General features: G+C 44.1%; 1 non-coding gene and 1 pseudogene across 1 annotated transcript; one reads left to right on the top strand and one right to left on the bottom strand.

Moving 5' to 3' along the window:
* Nucleotides 1–8,349: 8,349 nt before the first annotated feature.
* LOC107598038 (uncharacterized) lies at nt 8,350–10,796 on the top strand (annotated as a pseudogene).
* Nucleotides 10,797–18,176: 7,380 nt separating this feature from the next.
* Nucleotides 18,177–18,258, bottom strand: trnal-uag (transfer RNA leucine (anticodon UAG)). The gene has a single exon. It is a non-coding gene; the product is annotated as a tRNA-Leu (tRNA).
* Between the last annotated feature and the right edge of the window lie 1,100 nt (nt 18,259–19,358).

Here is a 19,358-nt window from a genome sequence, read left to right as displayed (position 1 = left end):
GTTTCAACCATGTTTTGACCAAATCTTAGATTGTCTGATTCGGTTTGATACCCTACACATCCCCCCTTCGATCGGCGATGTGTTGAGCTGAAGACATTGGCGAGCGCTGGAGAAACAAAGGCAGAAGAAGCAGACAAATACAACAAATAACGACAACACCTCCATGATAGTTACTGTATTGGTGCAGGGCATCAGGTTATTAGGGTACAGGTGGTTTAAGTTCAATTAGTCAATATAGTTTAGTACATTGAGGATAGTTTAGCTCTATAGATAGAGGATAGTTCTAATTTGTTCCAGTATTTTGATTCGTCAATCAAATTTTGTGGTTAACTTTGTTTGGTTCTTCTAGGTTGTCTTAATTTAAAACGTTTACCGTTAATTTTCAAGTAACATAATTTGCCATGAAATGAATTAACCTATTGTGCATGGAGCTCTCTGGCTTCCATTCAGTTTAGAGTGGCTGGCGGATATTAGGTGTGGCGAATCAATCCTAATATCAGACCTTTTACCCTTGCAGGGTGTCTAGGAGTCTTACCTACTAAAGAAAGAGGGAAAGGAAAGGGATAGGTAAAAGAAGAACAAAACAAAGCTGCTGTGGGGTTTTCCTAGCATGGCTTACAACTACTGTTGAGCTAGGATGTCATGTGCAGCTAGTGTGTCATGTGTCATGTATCTTAACTTAGTGTCAGGTGTTCTACCTATTGTGAGGATGGCTGCATGTTTCTTCATGGTGGGTATATGTAACTTTGTTATGCTAAAATTTGGATATTCTACTTGTGGGAAGAAAATGGATGTTGGTAATGTTATGTGTGTTAATGGTGTAGTGTATGTGTGGTCAGATCTGTTTCAGTCTGTGTTGTCTCTCCCCTTTTCTTGTACGTCAGTAAAGACTGGCTCTCTGCATCCTTGACTTGGATGAGGGCGTGTCCATGATCTAATGGGGGTCAGTCCAGCCAGGCAGGAAGTTCTTTAGCAGACATTCGGAGGTAGTTTGCATTGGTTGTGTGAAGCTGGGGTGCAAACTTTGTCTCCTATGCTGCATTCCTCTTGTGATGCCTTCTGGTTAGTGGCAGACTTTCTGACCTTCTGTGCTTTGGTGGTTGCTGTTGCACATACAGGAATGTGGTTCTTGGAGTTGGAGTTCATTTGACAGTTTGTTAGTGAGTGATGGGTGACTGAGGTGATGCTCTTTGGTACCTCAGAGTTTTCATCAACTGTTGGCCTTGAGAGACTTGCTCGTTCTGGGTGGTTGTTGAACAGGTGCTTGTCATCTCTGATGTGGTGTACCAGGTGATCACCGGCCTTCTGTTCTGTCGCTGGTCACAGCGAGCATGACTCAACTTTGTTGTCATCTGTGTTCAGCTTGTCTTGAAGGAACTCTTTCAGTTGTCTCATGGCTTGTTCCATGTCTTCTGATGGTAAGCTGTCTTGTTATTGTGCATACTCAGCACTGTGCATGTCTGGGTGGTGCTGAGGTGGGTTTTGTTGTCGCTTACCCACACAAGTTTCTATTGGATGAGTCAGGCAATTACCTTTGGATGTCTGGTTAGGTTTCCAGTTGTTCTTATATTTTGGGTTTCTTGAGAAGCGTGGCTGGTCCCATTAATTTTTCCTGTGGTTAGTCTGGTAGCTTTCGTGGACATGGGGTCACATTCTCTGTGCTCTTGATGGAGGACTCTGGTGTTGTGATGCCACTGGGTGTCGTCCAGTGCAAGGCTTGAGTCTTTGGTGACAGCCTTCAAGAGTGTGGATGTTTTGTTACCTTTCTTTGAGGCCATCTTCTGCTTGTTGTAGGCCTTCTGTGTTAGGTCACGTAACTGTTGGATGGTCATGGAGCGCGGACAGGCCATGATGCCAAAATGGTGGCTGACTCCAGGGTGCAGATTTCTTAGAAAGAGGCTTTTGAAGTTCACATCCTCTTCAAGGTCAGGTTTGTTGTGTGCACCAAAGTAGGCTTGTCAAGTGACTTGGGTCTGTTGCCATGGTAACGGCTCTGTCCTCCGCTGGCTAGTGGCTTTCTGTAGAAGGGCCTTGAATTGTGGCAGTGCTGGGTGCCTTCTGGTGCATGCTTTGGATTCTGAGTTGTGAAAATCTGAATCAGTGGGGTCTTACAAACACCTTTAGGGGAGGCCTTGTGCTTGTTAAAGGCCTTCTGTGTCAGGTCACGCAGCTGTCGATTAGGCATTGTGCGGCAGGCCATAATGCCTAAATGGTGACTTACACTAGGATGGAGGTTTCGGAGGAAAAGGCTCTTGCAGCTGGTGTCCTCCGCCATCCCAGGGTAATTGCGAGCTCTGAAGTAAGCTTGTCGAAGTCTGTGGTAGTAAGCATGGGGAGTTTCATGCTGGCCCTGTTTGGTGTCTGGGGCAGCGATCAGTCTGTGTTCAGACTCTGGGTCTGAGAATTCCTTTATGATGGCTTGTTTAAGATGCTGGTGAGGCCACTCTCAGGATCAGTTCCTTTGATGTCCTCAGGACCGCTGCAGTATTTAGGTTGCCAGATGTATTGTCTCTGGCCAGCAAAAAAGAAAGGGAAGAAGGAAGATTTTACCTTTTTCGTTTTTTTTTTTGCTAGGAAATAAAGCAGGTGTCACTTGTGGGTGATGCTGCAATAGACTCATAAACCTAGGGTTAGACTGTTAGCTAAGCTAGCAGGGACACACCAAATACCTCAAGGTCAAAAAGAGAAAGAAAAAGAAACAATGGGAAGTGTTCCTAGTTCTATCTGGGCCTACATTGGGTTGAACAGTAACTGCAATTCAATGTACTAGGCCTGGCACTGAGGAGTGAGGAGAAGTAGAGAGGAAACAGGGATTAGGCTACTAATAACCTGTATAACTCATTAAGGAAACAAGTTGCTAGAACTACTGTAATCCTATACAAAGAGCGAAGATGGTGATGGTAAAATAACTAAAATAAGGTAAAACTAAAACGAAAAGGTCCTAATAGCTGTAGGAAACTAAAAGGAAAAGTAAATAAACAAATTCATTTAATTAAATCTCAGATTTAATAAAAAATCAATTTAGCTGAATTGGTACATTCATGCTAAACAAATGTAAATAAATGCAGTAAAATCAAAGAGAGGTAGAATAAAGTCAAAACAAAAATACTCCCAAATAATAGGCTTTCTGTTTGATGTGTTTATTGTAACCTATGAAGTTTAATCGATGTTTTGTAACCCCTTTTATAGATAAAGGGATTAAAGGTACTCTGTGTATGCCAGATATGCGAAGTTTGGGCTTGTGGGAATGATCATGTTATTTAAATAACCTTGGTATGGATGAAAATGTGTTATTTTGAACAGTGTGTGTTGTACGACTGTTCAAAATAACATGCCCCACTGGAAGCATGTGATTCATGCATGATAAAGGAACAGTATGGGGCGTGGCTAAGCCACTATCTGATTGGAACAACGACCTGTGGGATGGACAAAAGTCAGCCTGCTTAAAATGGACACAAAGCCCTCACTTGCTCACTCGCTCGCTCTCTCTCTCTCTAGAACTGTGGCTTTTCACCTTCGTGACCGCGCGACAAAGCGCTCCCATGCCATAACATTTTGACTCAAAACTCAAACACTTCAGTTGAAACTCTGCGACTGCCGAACTTCAAAGTCTCAAGCCAAGCAAAGGAACTCTCAGAAGAACTCCAAACATCATCCTCCGTAACCCGGCAACCAACCAATCATGACCAAGGGCTTCCCCAAAAGGACGCCATACAGACGTAACCAATCAGCAACCAATCAGCAACGGAATTCCCTCAAGCAGCCAAGCAAAGAAACTCACCCAAACGCAAGTAAACAAACAAAGCTTCTATCTGCTGAACAGGTGCCGAGATAATTTTAAGCAGTAAACATAAGCCAAGTCTCTGCTTTATGACTTTTCTCAGGTTGCAAGTAAAAGAACTATAGCGAATATCTTGCTAAAACTTTGGACTTTCCTCAGAACTCCATTAACATCATTCTTCAGAACTGTATGTGTGTACGTATGTGTGTGTTTTAGCTTAGTTTAATGTAATCTAGAATAGCCAATAAATTCTTGTTTTCATTTATAAAGAAGTATTGTCTGGTGTCATGACAGTTTAAAGTCAAACCTTGCCAAGATCACGTTATCTTGCTAGGAGCTTACAAATTATCATAATTGTATTGACCTGTGGCCAAGGAAAATACACATAGTCATATTGTTAAGATACATGGACATTAACGTCTCGCTGGACGACCGTTGATAAGGTGTAAACTACTAAAATTTTAAATCAGTTCTAATCAGGTTGACTTCGAATTTTCAGATTCGAGTCCTCTCAAAACCTGAATGAATTAATAATAATTGATTCCCTAAGAAAAAGTAATCAGACATTACATAATGGTGGAGAAAATAGCTGGCAAATTCGACTTAAAAATTAATGACACCAAGATATTTTTGTGAATCTTTCCTATTTTTATACCCAAAAAAATAGATTAGATATAGAGGAACAGAGTTTTTGTGAGTTACTGTACTTGTTATTAGAGTATACTAGCGTGTCGAATGTTTGAATGTGCAACTCGAGTTGTTGTTAAAGAATTGACCTGCAGTAAAAACATTTCATTTTGTCCACCGAGACAAAATAAGTCGCTTTAGAGCGCACAAGAAATAAACGGGCGTGTCCCTCGTTTACTTTCTGTAAAAGGGCCTTCATAGCTTGATTTGTATAGTGCGTGTTCCACTTCCAAATTCAACTATGCTATTTATCTCCCTGGGTTGAGAATATCAGATTAGCTAACTGATAGTCCTCTTCCATTTAAATTCACAAAAAAACTAGTGAACTTGAAAACGCAGTACTCAGAGAGAGTGTCCGAACATTATTTTTCTTTATGGGAGAATTGTGAAATCTTGATCAAGTGAAATTGTGGTTAAATCCACGCGTGTTTTTGTCTGTATAAATATGTTCTGATATCCGCCGAGATATCAATGACAGTGAATTAATTGCAGTAAAGCTGTACATTCATTTATCTCACTCTAACGAGTGAGTGTTACACAGCGCTGTAAGATAAGAATCTGTAACGAATCAGCTCATGGGAAATATGAATAATTAATCATAACTTGTTATAATTAATTATGAATATTTTAGATCCACTGTAGATATTTAGCTGACCTCTCAGGGTATTTGTTAAATCTAGCTAACAAAATATATATTGTGTGTTTGAGTGGTCCAGACGCTACAAATCTAAAGAGTGCTTTTTGGTTGTTCAGTGTGGAATGTGCCGCCATTTCCACACGAAGGGCGTAAACTGTGTATAACCATCAACTGTGTGTTATTGCAGGATACGTAGCCATAGTAATAGCTGTAGCCCGGAAGTTCTAAGAAACCTTTTCCGGACGTAATTTTGAAGTGCGCAAGTGCAGTCCGCCAGCGCCATTTTTGAGCTGTTTGTAAACAAATAGCCAAGCTAAGCTATTAGCATTGAAGGCTAGTGGTTAGCACGTAGCATTTTGTGGTCTCAAAGGCAAAATGTGTTGCAGCGTTTGAAGTGTTGAAGTGACTTGATTAAGTTACATCTGAACTTTATCTTTCGCTATTTCATACGGATTTCATCCTATCTCTCTTCCTCACCTCCCTTTGAAAAGAACGTTGACAGATGCAAACTTAATAGACCTTTCCCCTTCAGTGTGTTACTATATCAGTTTAAACTGCTACCGTTGTGTTGTGATTAACAATTAATCCTGGCCAGCCTAGGCCTCCTTAGCTTAAATGCTACGTTGGGATTAATTCAGCTATAACCGCTCTTATAATATTAATGACATCAGTAGATATTATGAATTTAATTAATTATGGATTTGAAATTTTAATTTCACTTCATAATTAATTACAGATTTGGAATTTTAATTTCAAAAGTAATTTCAGTTCCTGCTTTCACATAGCAACAATATTTACTGATTAATTTAATTGAGTGCTCTCATAATCTAATAACAACAACACTAGGATAGTTAATCATTAACTGTCAATAGGGCTCTGAAATCTTTAATGGCATTTGTAAGTAATTAGGGTACTTACGAATTAATTTAATTAGAATTGCTCTTATGGTTGTAATAACATCAGTAAGTATTAGTAACTTGTTATCCTTAGGGATTCAAAGTTTCTAATTTAATTTCATAATTAATTACATATTTGGAATTTTAATTTAATTTAATAATTAATTACGGGTCCTGTTTCCATATTGCCACAATATTTGCTGATCAGTTCAACTATAATTGCTTTGCAATCTAAAGAGTGCTTTTTGGTTGTTCAGTGTGGAATGTGCCGCCATTTCCACACGAAGGGCGTAAACTGTGTATAACCATCAACTGTGTGTTATTGCAGGATACGTAGCCATAGTAATAGCTGTAGCCCGGAAGTTCTAAGAAACCTTTTCCGGACGTAATTTTGAAGTGCGCAAGTGCAGTCCGCCAGCGCCATTTTTGAGCTGTTTGTAAACAAATAGCCAAGCTAAGCTATTAGCATTGAAGGCTAGTGGTTAGCACGTAGCATTTTGTGGTCTCAAAGGCAAAATGTGTTGCAGCGTTTGAAGTGTTGAAGTGACTTGATTAAGTTACATCTGAACTTTATCTTTCGCTATTTCATACGGATTTCATCCTATCTCTCTTCCTCTCCTCCCATTGAAAAGAACAGACAGATGCAAACTTTATAAACCTTATTGCAACGCAATTTTAACCAAACGTCAGATTAGCGATCCCACAATTGGTTATAATCACGTTTGTTTAAAAGGTTTGTCCTTTTCCCTTCAGCTTGTTTACTCTTAGCAGTTTAAACGGCCAAAACCGTGTTGTTTCGTTTCAAAATTGATCCTGGTCATGTGATTAATTCAGCTATAACTGCTCTTATAATACGAATGGCATCAGTAGATATTACAAATTTAAGTAATTATGGATTTGAAATTTTAATTTAATTTAATTTTAATAATTAATTACGGGTCCTGTATCCATATTGCCGCAATATTTGCTGATCAGTTCAACTATAACTGCTTTGCTAATTTTAATGACAAACATCGTCAAGATTTTAATCCTTAACTGTCAATAATGCTCTAAAATTTTAATTTCATGGTTAGCTCATTAGGGTTTGGGTTATCCTGCTTCAAGATATTGATTGATTAATCGTAATTTTAGTTACTCTCATCAATTTGAATGATAACATCATAAAATTTTAAGCAGGAAATACCATTTCCAACTTGAAATTCTAATTTCATTTGCAATCAAGTTCTGCGTCTACCGTCTCTCCTTCAATTATTTAATTAACTCAGCTAAACTTTTCATAAGTTTGCCCGTTTGGCTTGAGCCTGTCAATGGAAAAACCCCCAAAAGGAAAATTAGGGTTTTCCTCAGCACTTAGGTTAAAGTTAGTTTTCCTGCTAACACAGCAAAACCAACCCCCTAGGTGTATCAATCTAACAGTGCCACCACCCAGTCATTTTTCTTAACATTGGGAGCAAAACTTCTCTCTCCTTCTTCTTCTTCTCTCTCTCAGCTGTTTCCTTCTGAGTTGACTACTGCAGTTGTTTGCTGGGATTTTGCCTGTGAAAATCATAAAGCTGAGATTTTTAGCAATAGAACAGGTATTTGTGAAACTTGAGAACGCCGTTTCAAAATTGTCTTCCATTTACCTTCCACTCTCTTGCGAAACCCTACCCAGCTAAGAGGACTGATAGGCATCCACCAAAATTTTGAACAAGCATCTAGGAACGACCTAATTGGTGAACGGTGTCAATCTTAACAGCTAAGAAACCAATTCTGTCATTGTTATTGTTTTCCCTTCACCCGAAGGAATTTTAATAACAATCGCAGTCCTGGTATTTAGAAATCCCCATTTCCAAACGGCAGTTTAGAAGCATACTTCTAAATCAAACTTAACCAAAAGGAAAAAGAGAAGAAAATTCAATTATACTCATTCTGCTACCAGAAAAGGGTATTTTGTTGTTTTATCTTTCACTCTCATCTTACCATTAACTTTTTTTCCTTACAAAAAAAACCTTTTCTCTTACAGGAAAATTGGAAGCAGCCAATTATTATCCTGTTCTCTGCTCTGTCTGTTATTTTTCTTTCCTCTCTCCGTTCTCTAGCTGTGCTACCTGTGTGTGCTTACTAATTTTCCCCACAGAGACTGCAAATTAGGAGCACGCCCACCAGAGGATCATAGTCGCAGAGAACTACACTCACCTGTCCCTTACACACTCACCGTCAAACCACACTTGACATTGCACACTTACACCCCTGTTTTGCCTTGTTTGTTTGTTTTGTTTTGTTTTGTTTTCTCTTCTTCAAGGTCTGTGTCAGTCTAGGTTCTAGATCTCCCTCACCGCGCCAAAACATGTCTCGCACAACACTCTATTGGCCACTGGGAAGACTTCGAGACATGGCTAAGTGTTGCAACAGACAGCCTCCTACCTAAGGCCGCTGAAACACTGAGGCATCAGACACAGGACCAGCTGGATGACAACATAACAAACCTCATGAGACAAGACCCAAGTCAGAGCTACAGTCACAAAGAATTAGCAAAGATCACCGGCTCCTTAAGCCACACACTCATTGCCACCCTCAAGCTGAGCGACAGGCACGCCGCCCATCTCCAGCAGGCGCTAACACGCGCACAACGACGCGTCGAGCAGCTAGAACTGGAGGCTCAGGAACGACAGGAAGGGCATGAGGAAGTGGAACAAGGCGCCGAGGAGGAGATCACTAGGCTAAAAGAAACCCTAGCAGCTACGACCCAAGAAATGGAACATGGCAAGGCTGACTACGCTGATCTGTTCAACAAGCTACAATATGCAGAACAGCTCCTGGAAAAGGCAAAGGCCAACTTCAGAGACAAGAACGGCCGAATCAAAGCCCTTGAAACTCACCTGGATAAGTCAAGAAACAAGATCAGTCGCCAACACAACAGCTGGACTACATCAAAGAGAAGTCCGACAGCATCAGAGAGGAACTCAGACATGCCTACGAGCTGCGCCCTGAGCCTACAAGGACCCGACGAGCACCAGTCTCACCCCTGCCCAGCAGGACCGGGTCACCTGTTCCTCTACTGACACGTGAGCAAAAGGGGGAGGGGGCAGTGCTGAAACATTCACCGACTCCCTCTGAAGAACCTTACCTCACGACAAAGCTAAGAGAACTTGCTCCAGCCAGCCACAGAGCATCGCATGGCTTGGACCTCAAAGATCTCGACAAGCTTGCCAGAAACATTGGCAAATTCACCCCAAGTGTACCAGGTAGCCAGGATGTCCAAGCTTATCCGCAAGACATCGATTTCCACCTGGAAATGAGGCTCAATGTCACGGACAAAGACAGACTCTATTTGCTCCGAACAACCGCCAGCCCTGACGTACGCAGTTTCCTGGACAGGCAACCTGCTCACACAAAGGCTGACTACCACCTCCTCCGAGAGGCCCTCATTAAAGAATTCGCCGACCCTGAGTCAGAACAAGGACTGGTGGCTGCCCTGGAGACGAGACAAGGACGTCAGGAATCTCCTCAAGCCTACTACAGCCGACTCAGACGAGCATACTTCGGAACTCGCAACGAACCGAACATGGAAGAGGATCTAAACTTCAAAACTCTCTTCCTGAGAAACCTCCATCCCGGAGTAAGCCACCATCTGGGCGTTCTCGCATGTCCTCGGACAATGAAGGCTCAACAGTTGCGTGACTTGGCACAGAAAGCCTACGGCAAACAGAAAATGGCCTCAGAAAAGGGCGCCAAAACCCCAACAGTTCTTGACTTCAACACTCAAAGTCAAGGTCTGGCTCTAGAGGGCGCCCAACATCAAGACCATGCCAAGCCGCCACACAAAGAGTGGAACACACCCTCGTCCAACAGAGAACGAGACTCCCATGCTGGTACCCGACCTAAACAGAGGAACAACCGCTGGGATGGACCGCGTGGACGTCAACACTCACCTGGACGTCACTGGGAAAAACCTTGGGACCAATCCAGACCTCGTGAGACTCAATGGGACAGATCGTGGAATCAGCCCAACTCATTTGGAAACTCAAGAGGAAAAGGCTCATGGGAATCCAACGGAACCTCCAAGGGAAAACGACAGACACACCCTGGAGCACCCAGTCCAAGGAATCAACGAAGAAACTCGCAAAGATTCCAAGCTGACCAAGCTCAAACTGAATCCACACCAGAACAAAACACATCACCGTGTTTCGACTCACAAGAGCTAATGAAAATGATGATGAAAGAGTTCTTCCACCGAAAGGAGGAGGACCGGAAGTGGGAAAAGAAAGAGAAACCAGAGCCAGCCTGACTAGCAGTCGGAAGAGAAGGCAGCGACCAGCTGACCCAACCAGCCACAAAGAACAGCACTCCTTCACCTCACTCTCAGAGAACAATAACCTCTATAACTTCAGACGGACAAGAAATCCTACCTGAACAACCCGCAAAACAGTCAGAAACTGACCCAACACCTGATGCGTCAGATCACAGCAGCGTCCGACAAACACCTGCTGACGAAACCACTCAAGTTCCTGAAAGTGCTGTCTTGGTCATCTGCCACTCCTCCGACGAACACCAGATCAGTCCTGACATCCTACCTGTCTCATCCCAAACTCCAGTCCCTCAACTACTGGGCGACCTCATTGAGAAAGGTATAGCACGAAAGTTTTACCTCTCCATCATCATCGAACGCCACATCAAAGTCGAAGCCCTTCTGGACACGGGAGCCGACATCACTCTAATGTCAACTGAACTCCTTGAAGAAGTCCAAGAAAGAACAAAGAGGTCTAATAGCACCCTCAAACTTCAAAGGTGCGAGCTGAACCTTCTAGTATATTCCCACACGGGCCTACAACTAAAACACATGGCCCCAATTCACCTAACTGTGGGACCAATGGACCTTGTTCACACAGTATACGTCTCACCACTCAACACGTATACACTCCTCATTGGAAAAGACCTGCTTATTCGCTTTGAACCCTTAATTGACTTCAAGCAACTAAAGATATGGACGCAAGTCCGCGAGTGTCCGACGCAGCATTAACCCTGTGGGCGGAGAACTCGGCTATCAGCCTGAAGCTATTCAGAGCATTGAAACAAAGACAGCAGAGCCTCCCACATGTCTCAAGACACAGCCGACACAGACTGACACAGACCTTGAAGAAGAGAAAACAAAACAAAGCACCTCTCAGCACCTGGTCGACAGCCATGGATACCTCCAAGAACATCTGCGCTGTGGACATACAATGGAACAACAGACACCTGAGTAACTACTTCCTCGTTGTCCCCAACCTACCTCATGACATCTGCATTGGAGCAGACATCATGGTCCGGCTCAATGCCTGTGTGGACATTGTGAACGACGTCATATGGGCTCCCCTGTCATGCCAACTAACCACTGCAGTCAACCTCAAGAACCTTCGATTTGGTCAAACAATGCCAGACGCATGCGCCATGATCAGTGAGCAAGAAGCTGCAATACCTGCCTACAGCAAGAGTGTCAGCGTCCGCCTCAACATGCGACCTGGCCACTCTCTCGACAGTAAGCTAGGCTTCTTCCAACCTTCCAGGATCTGCCTAAGACTAGGACTGACCTTGGAAGCCACACCTCTCATTGAAGTGTCATCTCGTGCTGTGTATGTATTGTTCAACAACTGTACGGCCAAAGACATCAACATTCCCAAAGCCAGTCACCTGGGATGGCTCATCAACCAGACGTTCCATGACTTTGAGCTAACGGTACCGGTCATAGGCCACATACCAGTCCAACTACTGTGAGATGAATATGATGACACAGTAATGTTCACAAGACACAATGAAACCATTGCCATCACTTCTATTCTGCCAGTGCCCAGAGAAAGCGTCTGCCGAGCAGAACTAACAGATGACACTTACCTTGCAGTCTACGCTGTCTCAACACAGCCCGCAATAGAATCACCTGCACAGGTGATCATCAAGGCTCAGAGCCCCTCAAATGACTCAACAACAGAGGAACCCTACACCGGGTTCAGCGCACCTTGTCACGATGGCCGATGACCCAGTTGGACCAAGAGATTCCCAAAATCAAAGGCTCAAAGATCCTTTCCACAATGGACGTCGCCTCGGGATTTTGGACAATCCCCGTCCACTCTGATGACCAACACAAGCTGGCATTCACCTTTGCCAATCGACAATACACCTTCACACGGTGTCCCTTTGGCTATGCCAACTCACCAGCTAAATTCAACATCTTCCTGAACAAAGCATGCCCTGATGCCACAATGAGAGGCAACCTTGTTTACGTGGATGATGTTCTTCTGAAAAGTTTAAATGTGGCAGACCACCTCAAAGAAATCGATCACGTCCTGAACCAGCTGACAACAGCAGGAGCAAAGATCGCCCTCCACAAAGGACAATGGTGCAAAACCAAAGTTAAATATGTCGGGCTTCTTGTCGGACGAGATTGTCGCCAGCCAGTAACCTTCCTCAACAGCCAACGAATCAGGGATGGCGTGGTAACCAACGCACGCATAGTTACTTGGCTAATGATGCTCCAAGGACGGGACGTCAAGGCAAGATATGCCCACAACCACAGATCAGATCTAGGAAAATGGGCTAGCAGCCTGCCAGAACTGTTCAACGGACACGCTGCACACAGCAGCAGAACCCAAAGAACTGTTACCGCCACAACTGACAAACCACAGGTACTTCGAGGAGAATGTGTGTGAAGGGATGTCCACAGCATATGTCGATGGCTGCTCCTACAATCAGTAGGGCAACTTGAAGGCTGGAGCTGGAGTGGTCTGGCTCAACAATGACCCTTGCCCGCCGCAACAATTCAAATTAGGCCCTCACTCATCGCAATATGCGGAAATAGCGGCCATCCTCATCACCCTACAATTTGCTGCATCCCACAACATCAAAGAACTCCTCATCTGTACCGACTCGAACTACGCCCCTCTAAGCTTCACATGCCATCTAGCTGGATAGAAACAGAATGGATTCAAGAAAAAGCCTGTCAAACATCAGGAACTCTTCCAAGCATGCGAGGCCATTGTCACTGAACATGACCGTTTATTGGAAAAAGGTCCGAGGCCACTCACGTCAAACAGGACAAGACAAAGATCTCAATGACCAAACTGATGAAAGCCGTCGCCAACCAAACTGAGGCAACACAAGCCGAGATCGACACCCCAGCGCCTATGGCTACCCTCACCTACGATCGACACGACACTGCCACGCGCATTATCCTGCCCAACTAAACTTTATGGATCAATGTCCCTAAGGGTTCGATCCTCCATTTCAATGATTTACCATTGTATCACTTTACCGACGACGAGTATCAGGCCGAACTTGAAATCTCACCCTTCTTCAAACAGCATTCCCTCGTCCTCGATCCAGAATTGGAAGAAAGGATCAAGGAGGAAGGAACGCAACTTATTGATTTGACTCCAGTTGATACAGCTTTAGAAGCTATCGCTCGCCTTCCACCCGCTGGCGCGCCAATCATTCGGTCTTGGTCTGCTGCTGTCACAGCGCTTTGCGTTTCTACTATTGTAGGATATGTTGTGACTCGGACACTTGCCTTCCTCCTCCACAAGCAAGTGAACGCCGTCCAAGAGTCTTTCAACAAGTGCACGTCCGGCATGTTCCGACATGATAAAACTGACCAAGAACCTGAACCTGAGAACTCAACAAACCTGATTGAGATTACGCCTATACCGCCTCGTCGAACCTCTGACAATTAGAGCACAATTACAAGTAATCCTAAATAATGTACCTCTATGTCTTCTCAAGTTTCTAACCTGATCATTCCCAAATTACCCAAGTCCTGCACCAGGATTCAGTCAGTGATGGAGATGTTGTTTGTGTCTTGTGTGTGTCTGTTCTCTCTGCCTCTTGTTCCAGTGCCCGCTGACGTTCGCAATGGGAACCTCACCGAGCAAAAGGGGGATATATGTAGGGATTTCTATCATGAACGGACACTGATATGCCACTGAAACAACTCATCATGAGATGACAAACTAATCCAATCAGGAGATAACACAGAGATCTTTTGTATCAGGACTGAAAAGTTCTTTCACGACATATAGATACCTCGTGATCGCTAATGTATGGAACCAGTGTAGGCACAGGAAGTAAATTCAGGCCTGCAACACGGGATCTATGCGTGACTATTACATGACATTTAACCATCTGCTTCCTGCCCTTTCTGAAACCCTTACAAACTTCTCTTACATCAAAAGAAACAGAACACTTGCATGATGATTCTAAAAGACAATCATTTAAAATCATTTAAAGTATTGGAGCAATATACTCCCAAATAATAGGCTTTCTGTTTGATGTGTTTATTGTAACCTATGAAGTTTAATCGATGTTTTGTAACCCCCTTTCTGTTTGATGTGTTTATTGTAACCTATGAAGTTTAATCGATGTTTTGTAGCCCCTTTTTATAGATAAAGGGATTAAAGGTACTCTGTGTATGCCAGATATGCAAAGTTTGGGCTTGTGGGAATGGTCATGATATTTAAATAACCTTGGTATGGATGAAAATGTGTTATTTTGAACAGTGTGTGTTGTACGACACTTTATATTAAAACTTGCAGGAATACGGCCCACTTGAAGCATGTGATTCATGCATGATAAAGGAACAGTATGGGGCGTGGCTAAGCCCTGCAGCCACTATCTGATTGGAACAACGACCTGTGGGATGGACAAAAGTCAACCTGCTTAAAATGGACACAAAGCCCTCGCTTGCTCGCTCTCTCTCTCTCTAGAACTGTGGCTTTTCACCTTGGTGACCGCGTGACAAAGCGCTCCCATGCCGTAACATCACACGAGTGAGACTCAAAACTCAAACACTTCAGTTGAAACTCCACGACTGCCGAACTCAAAGTCTCAAGCCAAGCAAAGGAACTCTCAGAAGAACTCCAAACATCATCCTCCGTAACCCGGCAACCAACCAATCACGACCGAGGGCTTCCCCAAAAAGACGCCATCCAGATGTAACCAATCAGCAACCAATCAGCAATGGAATTCCCTCAAGCAGCCAAACAAGGAAACTCACCCAAACGCAAGTAAACAAACAAAGCTTCTATCTGCTGAACTGGTGCTGAGATAATTTTAAGCAGTAAACATAAGCCAAGTATCTGCTTTATGACTTTTGATAGCATGTACATGGTGAGAAGCAATGGTCCAAGTACTAAGCTTTGTGGTACTCAATAAAATTACAGCATCATAACTTGTGATCAGTATGATATCTCTTCATGTATTGCTACAAACTGATGTAGGGATTTCTATCATGAACGGACACTGATATGCCACTGAAACAACTCATCATGAGATGACGAACTAATCCAATCAGGAGATAACACAGATATCTTTTGTATCAGGACTGAGAAGTTATTTCACCACATATAGAAACCACAATGTGACCTTGTGATGTCTTGTGATCACACAATGTATGGAACTCTTACATCCAACAGGAAAAGGATGAGTAAATTAACTGATGCCCTCAGGCCTGCAAACACGGGATCTATACGTGACTAACACATGATTGCCATCACATCCTGCATTCCAACAGAACCGTGCTCTGGTCGTTGCAACAAAGAAACAGAACTTACACAGACAATTCAAAAGACAATCATTTAAAAGTATAAAATGGCAACTATATTCACAAATAATATGTTTGGGCCTTTCTATGCTTTCTGTTTGATGTGTTATTCAACCTATGATATTTTAATCAATGTTTTATAACTTTTCCTTTTAGTAGATGAGATTATTAATGTGTATGCAAACTACCCGATATTGAGCTTGAATGAAAGCTTGTTTTATTCGCCGAACATTGGTGTTAGTGAAAATTTTATATTCAGTATCATTCTCTGTTGTATGACACTTTATAAGAAGTTATTAAAACTTGCAGGAATACACCCCACTGGAAGCATGTGATTCATGCATGATAAAGGAACAGTATGGGGCGTGGCTAAGCCCTGCAGCCACTATCTGATTGGAACAACGACCTGTGGGATGGACAAAAGTCAACCTGCTTAAAATGGACACAAAGCCCTCGCTTGCTCGCTCTCTCTCTCTCTAGAACTGTGGCTTTTCACCTTGGTGACCGCGTGACAAAGCGCTCCCATGCCGTAACATCACACGAGTGAGACTCAAAACTCAAACACTTCAGTTGAAACTCCACGACTGCCGAACTCAAAGTCTCAAGCCAAGCAAAGGAACTCTCAGAAGAACTCCAAACATCATCCTCCGTAACCCGGCAACCAACCAATCACGACCGAGGGCTTCCCCAAAAAGACGCCATCCAGATGTAACCAATCAGCAACCAATCAGCAATGGAATTCCCTCAAGCAGCCAAACAAGGAAACTCACCCAAACGCAAGTAAACAAACAAAGCTTCTATCTGCTGAACTGGTGCTGAGATAATTTTAAGCAGTAAACATAAGCCAAGTATCTGCTTTATGACTTTTCTCAGGTTGCAAGTAAAAGAACTGTAGCGAATATCTTGCTAAAACGTTGGGCTTTCGTCAGAACTCCGTTAACATCATTCTTCAGAACTGTATGTGTGTATGTATCTGTGTGTTTTAGCTTAGTTTAATGTAATCTAGAATAGCCAATAAATTCTTGTTTTCATTTATAAAGAAGTATTGTCTGGTGTCGTGACATTTTAAAGTCAAACCTTGCCAAGATCACATTCCTCATTTACCCAGTGGAAAACCCCCCCAAAAGTGAACCGTACCGAGCCGTACCATGCCGTACCATGCAGTGGAAAAGCGCCATTAGACCACTCGGCCATGCTACCCCAGAGAGCAGTGCTTCGTGGGCCCTTTTCGGCCCTTCCACCCTCCAGAAATAGAGGCAACGGCAGCCGTGCAGCTTATTCGCGAAACCCATCTAGTGTGCGGCCAAGGAAAGCTCTTTGCTAGGCCATCGCAGCCACAAGAGTCTTCCAAAAAGGTTGCCCTGGCACCGGTGGGATTCTAACCCAGACCCCCGAAGAGACTGAAGCCTTAATCCAGCGTCTTAGACCGCTCAGCCATGCTACCCAAGAGAGCAGTGCTTCGTGGGCCCTTTTCGGCCCTTCCACCCTCCAGAAATAGAGGCAACGGCAGCCGTGCAGCTTCTTCGCGAAACCCATCTAGTGTGCGGCAAAGGAAAGCTCTTTGCTAGGCCATCGCAGCCACAAGAGTCTTCCAAAAAGGTTACCCTGGCAATGGTGGGATTCTAACCAACACCCCCGAAGAGACTGAAGCCTTAATCCAGCGCCTTAGACTGCTTGGCCATGCTACCCCATGAGGGGGCTTTCCCTGGGCTGCTTTCCACCAACTTTGTCCTTGTCGCGCTTCGCCACAAGCGAATGCCTTGAATTTCTCCACGGTATAGGCCTCCTTCTTGCAGGGGTACGCAGTCCTACTCCTGAAGGCCCCCCTTCCTGTGGACTGCAGGTCCTTTTCTGATCAAACACACCTGAATGAGCTATTCAAGGCCTTTGGGGCCTTCAAAGCATACGTACCATAATTCAAGGCCTTCAAAGCTGTGTATTAGCCGTTATACTCAAAATTATTTTTTCCTAATTTTTTTCACCCAAAATTTTCAATGAGTTACATTGGCTTTTCCATTCTTTTAGACTACTTGTTGCTTTTCGCTATTATTTTATTCAAGTTATTTTTCCTGTTTTGAAGTAACTTCACTATGATTGTAAATTATTGGTTTCCCTGCTTCAACAGGGTGCCTCTGTTAGAAAGGAGAAGAGGCTGGGACAGCCTTCCAGCACTGATTTGGCTAAAAAGCAAGGAAAGCAAAAGTGGCTGAATTTGGATGTCCACGCAGCGTCACTTCACTCAAGCACAGCAGCCACAAAAGCCAAAAGACTGCCCTGGCAGCGGTGGGATTTGAATCCACGCCCCCAAAGCGACTGGAGTCTTAATCCAGCGCCTTAGACTGCTCGGCCACGCTACCCAGTGGGCCCCTGTTCCACTGGCCGCTTCGACCGGTGGAACGGCCACCCCGATGCTGCCTTTGCTGAAAAACTGCAGTCTAATCCCGTTAGAGTAAAACAAACCTGATCCCAAGCAAAGTTAAAGCTTTCAGCTGTGTTGCTGGCATCTTGTTTGACTCGCGTGTCCCTGGCGGGCCTGGCTGCTGTCAGGGAAAGCGTGCTCTCACAATATTTTCAAACCTTTACTGAGTACACGCAGGGCCTCCCTTCCTTGGTTAAAACCACTGCAGGCAGCGGTGGGACTTGAACCCACACCCCCGGGGAGACTAGAGCCTAAATCCAGCACCTTAGACCACTCGGCCACGCTACCCCAGATAGCAGTGCTTTGTGGGCCCTTTTCGGCCCTTCCACCCTCCAGAAATAGAGGCAACGGCAGCCGTGGAGCTTCTTCGCGATACCCATCTAGTGTGCGGCAAAGGAAAGCTCTTTGCTTGGCCATCGCAGCCACAAGAGTCTTCCAAAAAGTTTGCCCTGGCAACGGTGGGATTATAACCCACACCCCCGAAGAGACTGAAGCCTTAATCCAGTGCCTTAGACTGCTTGGCCATGCTACCCCATGAGGGGGCTTTCCCCGGGCTGCTTTCAACCAACTTTGTCCTTGTCGCGCTCCGCGACAAGCGAATGCCTTGAACTTCTCCACGGTAAAGGCCTCCTTCTTGCAGGGGTACGCAGTCCTACTCCTGAAGGTCCCCCTTCCTGTGGACTGCAGGTTCTTTTCTGATCAAACACACCTGAATGGGCTATTCAAGGCCTTTGGGGCTGTCGTGAAAACGGCAGCCAGCTGCGTGTTATACTCTAAAAAAATTTTTCCAAATTTCTTTCACCCAAAACTTGCAATGAGTGACATTGGCTGTTTCCATTCTTTTAGATTATTGGTGTCCCTGCTTCAACAGGGTGCCTCTGTTAGAAAAGAGCAGAGGCTGGGACAGGCTTCCAGCACTGGCTTGGCTAAAGAGCAAGGAAAGCTAAAGCGGCTGAGTTTGGATGACCAGGCAGGCTTCTTACAGGGGTTCGCAGTCCGATGCAGTGTTTCCATTATTTTAAACTACTCATTGCTTTTCACTATTATATTATTCAAATTATTAAAAAATATATGTATATATATCTACAATGATTTCTCTACAAAGATCTACAAGGCTTTCAGTACTGACTTTGCTGAAAAGCAAGGAAAGCAGAAGTGGCTGAGTTTGAATGAGCACGCAGCATCACTTCTACAATCTCTTTGCTCAGGCACATCAGCCTTCCAAAAGGCTGTCCTGGCAGCGGTGGGATTTACACCCACTGGAGACTGGAGCGTCAGTCCAATGCCATAAACAGCTCAGCCACACTACTCTATGAGGCTCTGTCAGAGCTTGCAGATGTGTTACAATTGCAACCAATCTGAGATTAATTTTGAAGAGCAGAACAACA

The sequence above is a fragment of the Sinocyclocheilus grahami genome, unplaced genomic scaffold, assembly GCF_001515645.1.
Source record: "Sinocyclocheilus grahami isolate Dianchi unplaced genomic scaffold, SAMN03320097.WGS_v1.1 scaffold243.1, whole genome shotgun sequence".
In the NCBI taxonomy this organism is placed as follows: Eukaryota; Metazoa; Chordata; class Actinopteri; order Cypriniformes; family Cyprinidae; genus Sinocyclocheilus; species Sinocyclocheilus grahami.
The sequence above is the reverse complement of the archived record's forward strand: the minus strand, read 5'-3'. Positions and strand labels throughout refer to the sequence as shown.